Source organism: Alligator sinensis, unplaced genomic scaffold (assembly GCF_000455745.1).
Source record: "Alligator sinensis unplaced genomic scaffold, ASM45574v1 scaffold989_2, whole genome shotgun sequence".
Lineage (NCBI taxonomy): Eukaryota > Metazoa > Chordata > Crocodylia > Alligatoridae > Alligator > Alligator sinensis.
In genome coordinates, this window is record NW_005842162.1 from 836,061 (window position 1) to 840,619 (window position 4,559).

Sequence of the window (4,559 nt, forward strand, 5' to 3'; positions counted from 1 at the left end):
GGAATAGGATCTGTAGTTCTTTCAAACTAGAAAATTCTGAGTAAAATGAACTCAGTTATTGTGAACTGGTTTCTCTTTCCCATCTGTGCAATAGGATGTTCTTAAAGAAAGAAACATGGGAAGTAGAAAATGAAATCGGCTGAGCAGTGTGAGAGTAAAACAGTCACACATATGGCAAATTAACTCCCTCAAACTCACTCCTGAGACATCTTTCTGCCAAGATCCTGAACAGCTGAATTAGCTGAACATTTTTCCTCTAAATTCATAGTTACTGTTGCTCTTAATACCATATGGCAAACAGTTACGAGAACCACAGTGTCAGACACCACATCCAGCAATGAGGTACAAGTCTTGAGAGTGGATGGTAGGCAGTGAACAGCTTTGTCCTAAGCTTTGGCAGCAGTCCAACAGATGAGTTGCATTCCAAGAAAACATCTAAAATAGAGGTGCCTTCCTTTAAACTTAGGTGGTGAACTTGTGGAATTATATGCAATATGTGGTGTTATAGCAATATTTTTATGTGTAATATGATGCATTGTTATAGAACAGTGTTTCTCAACCTTTTAAGTAGCAAGTACCTGCTAACTCCTGAAAATTTTAATAAGTACCCCAGCACTCAACTTTCCAGGGGATTTTATATTTACAGACTGATGTGTGCTATATGTTGGAAGAAGGACTGTGTATATAAGGCCATGATATGACAGATGTCTGATCTGGTGTGGATAGAGTTGCCACCTTTTACACCAGCGGTGCACAACTCAAGTATGTACCTGGGCTAGAGGTGATGTTGCCCAAAGCTAGGAGGGCTGAGCCCAGTGCCACACAAAGCATGGCATGCCAAGTTATTACTGGGGAATTTTAATGCGCAGCGCACCAAATTTTTTGCCATGGTTTTGAGAGTAAAAGAGGGCAAGAGAGAAGGGAAAAGAGGGCGAGAAAGAGAGAGTGTTAGGGTACCCATGTACCCCCTGCCTGTGTCTCACATACCCCCAGGGGTAAAATGTTCTCCATACCACAGGTGGAGAAACTGTGTTATAGAAAGACCTTTGCATAGTATGCTTGGTATGATAGCAAAACTTTCACATAATCTGAGAACATGCTGGCCTTGTAGACGAGCTCACCATTTTCTAAACCATTTTAAGTAATTTACATGACACAGTTTGAATCTAATTTCAATTCAAATTAAGGGTTAATAGATGATTATTGACCATCGGTCCCTTAAGAGACCCAATTTACAGCCTTTGTGTCTGGATTTAGCACTTGGTTGGAAGGAAGTAGGAGGTGAGAATAAAACTATTTAAGCACTGCTACATTGTTGCAAACCAACTGACAGTTACCTGAAGTGCAGTTTCTGAAGCCTAATGGGTGCAATTGACCTCAGTGTTAATGACCACCTCAGCCAATGTGGTTTTGGGGGCAGGAGGGAGAGGGGCAGGTGGCAAAGGGGTTTGCCACTTTTTTTTCACAGATCAGTAGTTGGTGTGCTTGAGCAGGGCTGGAGGCTTACTCAGAATACTGATACTTAATCATGGTGAGGTGTTGTTGGCACATTTGATTTGTAAAGGTGTTACTTTGTGCTTGATAGCCTCTGTTGTATTGCAAAAACCAAGTTGAGTTTCCATTGCCGGGACTAATATTTGCAATACTTATCTGCTGGTTCCTAAGGACTGTTTTTCCTAAAAGCAATGTCATATATACATGTTAATTAATATAGTTTAAATTGCCTAGTTCAGACTGCCCTAATCTGCAACAACTTTAGTCCTCATTCAATGATTAGTTAATTTGAACTGGAACCAATTTTAGTTTGGAATACAGATGTCCATGTGTGTATAGTGATGGCTGTAGTTTGGATTAAACCTAGAAAAACATAACATCTATAAATGACCTAGTAGATTTAATCTACTGACCCATCTAATCTAGCACTCTACATCCTCCAGCAACAAACCATCCACCATAGCATACTATGCTTTCCAGAACCCACCTACCCAGTATACCATGATAGATGTTCCACCAATCTCCCACCTACCATTGCAATCTAGGACTCTAACAACTTCTACTCTCCAGCCATTCTTGCCACATCTTCAGGTTTTATTCCCTGTGCCCTAATTTCCCCTTTGTTCAGAGCAGAGTGCCTCAACTAAAAAGCTGAATATTTTGCTCCAGACAAGTTAGGTCTCTACAGAATTTGCAAAATGTGTCAAGTATAGCATTGCATGATGGTTAACAGTTGTGAGCTCACCTGGCCCAAAGGCCTGTCCCTGCTTGGTAAGTGAAAAGCCTAAGGGCAATATGGAAAAGCACAAAGGAGCCTTACACCTATCTTGTTATTGTCTTTCAAGCCCCACTTCCCTCCTCCCAAAGTGGCTGCATAGAGCACATCAGGCCAGATTTTCACAAGCATTTAGAAATGTATCTAAAAATGCACGTAGGCAGCCAGTGGGATTAGGGGAGGGGGCACTGGGCTTGCCTAAGTGCTTCTTAAAATTGGTGCCTTTCTGAATCTTTTCAATTATATAAATCATTGAAAATCTGTCTCCCAAGTTGTGGCTACTTCTGCCCCTCATTTCAAACATGCCACACCTATTTTTTTTGTTACGTTTGCCCCAGGATTTTCATAAATAAATTACTCCACCTGTAAGTGTGAGAAAGTGTGCTGCCATCCTAGCAGGTACAGAATATATTGTGAACATAAAGTAAAAATAGAAATGTATTGGCATTAGCAGATTCTGCAGAAAAAATAACTTTAGATTCACAAATGCAAATTCAACATATTTACATGTATCACACTTTTGGCCACCTGCACTGGTTAGTAACAGCCAGGTGGGTTCTCAGTATGTTTGCTTCAGTTGGGTAGATGCTGGATTAGATACACCCAGAAAAATTCTAAATCCCAAAGCAGTATGAACTCTTGCCTTTCCACACCTTAAATCCTCTCCAACTGAATCTCTGTCTATGGCCAGTAGACACTTGTTCCTAGGATTACCATACATGCAGGTTTTCCCAGACATGTCCTCTTTTTCGATCCACCGATCTCCGTCCATGTGGATTTTTGAAATCTGAATAAATGTCTGGGATTTTGCTTTCTCCATAGGGGCAAGTGGGGGGAGGGCAACTGTAAGCAGGAGCACCATGTACAAGTGCATACGTATATGCACATGGTCAGTATGTAGCCAGGCAGCCAGGTGGCAGCAGCTTTGGCAGCTAGATGCAGGTAAGACTATGGGAGCGGGGCTTGGAGGACCAGGGCTTGGGGACTGTCTAGGATGTGTGTGGGTATGTGGCAGGGGTGTGTGGAGGGGAAGGGTGTGTGAGGTGGGGTGGGTGCCTGACAGTGCTGTGGGAAGCTGTCCAGGTGCTGAGGCTGTGGCAGGGGGGGGGGGGGGGACCCCAATGGGGGAAGGGGGCAGAGAAGCCCTATGCGGGTGGCAGGGAGCTCCAAGGCTGGGCTGGTAGCACAGGGGCTGGTGCCCATGCTCACAGGAGTGGAGCAGCCAAGATATGCTACCCGGGGGGGGGCATAGCCAGGCCACCTGGTGCAGCACTGGAGCCCCAGCCCAGGGCAGGGGGTGCCACAGACCTCCCCTCCTCTTCCCTCCTGCCCACACCAAGCTGGATTTGCTCTGCCACTGCCTGCATAAATCAGAGTTGCTGTGCTCTGGCCTGGTCAGGATGGTGGTAGCTGGGGGCCCCTTTCAGCAGGGCTGGGGGGAGCAGGGGGCTGCAGGTCAGGAATGAGGTGCACTGGCAGGGTTGAGGGGGCCATGGCTTGGGAGTGAGGGCATGGGGGGCAGGAGGCTTGTGGGTCAGGAGTGCAGGGCACTGACAGTGCCAAGGGACTGTGGGTCAGGAATGGGAGGCACCAGAATGGCCTGAAGGGTGGGGAACTGTAGGTCAGGAGTGAGGGGCACTGGCAGGGCCAGGGGGCTGTGAGTTGTGAGTGAGGTGTCCCCCTGACAGATGTCCTCTTTTTTGGACCTGGAAATATTGTAACCCTACTTGTTCCCTCATTGTGGTTCTTCATCAGGAGCACATGGCCCAGCTATTACCAGCATTTGCTGCCTGTTGGTTTTCATGTAGTGGTCAAGGTGTTAGCTATGAGCTGAAAATCTCCAAGTAGCTTCAGAACATCTGTACTGAGAAGCCTTAGGTGGGATTCCACTTCCTGTTGTGCACCTAAGTGGCGGGTTTCTAGCTGTGCGAGTGTTGTCTTTGCCTCTTACACACAGTTTGGGGGGGGGGGATTGTGCTCCTCCTGCACTGTGAATACATAGACTGAGCATATGCAGTAGGCTACATGCTGGCTGGGCAGGTATGTGACTACTTACTGTGCGGGCCGTCTCCCGATCTCGGGGGCGAGCCGGGCCCGTCTTTGTGCACACAGGCTGTGGCCAGCAGCCCGGGCACGCGGGGCCGGAGAAAACCGCGGTGCGGTATGGTACGCTTGAGCTAGAATCAGTCACGGAGGCGTAATGGTTGATTGAAAAGATTATTTACTTACACCCAAGGTGGTCACGGTGTAGGCTGGTCAGCTTTCCAGGCACAGCTCCGCTTGAGTTCTC

General features: G+C 46.7%; 1 long non-coding RNA gene across 2 annotated transcripts in view; it reads left to right on the forward strand.

Annotated features, from left to right (window-relative positions):
* Positions 1 to 296: 296 nt before the first annotated feature.
* Positions 297 to 4,559, forward strand: part of LOC112550603 — a 36,185-nt gene continuing 31,922 nt past the window's right edge. The window contains exon 1 of one of the 2 annotated variants that reach the window (XR_003094536.1): positions 297 to 342. This is a non-coding gene — a long non-coding RNA (uncharacterized LOC112550603). Of the gene's footprint in view, positions 343 to 388; positions 447 to 4,559 lie in introns of those variants that run through there. The other variant, XR_003094535.1, reaches the window with a different exon arrangement.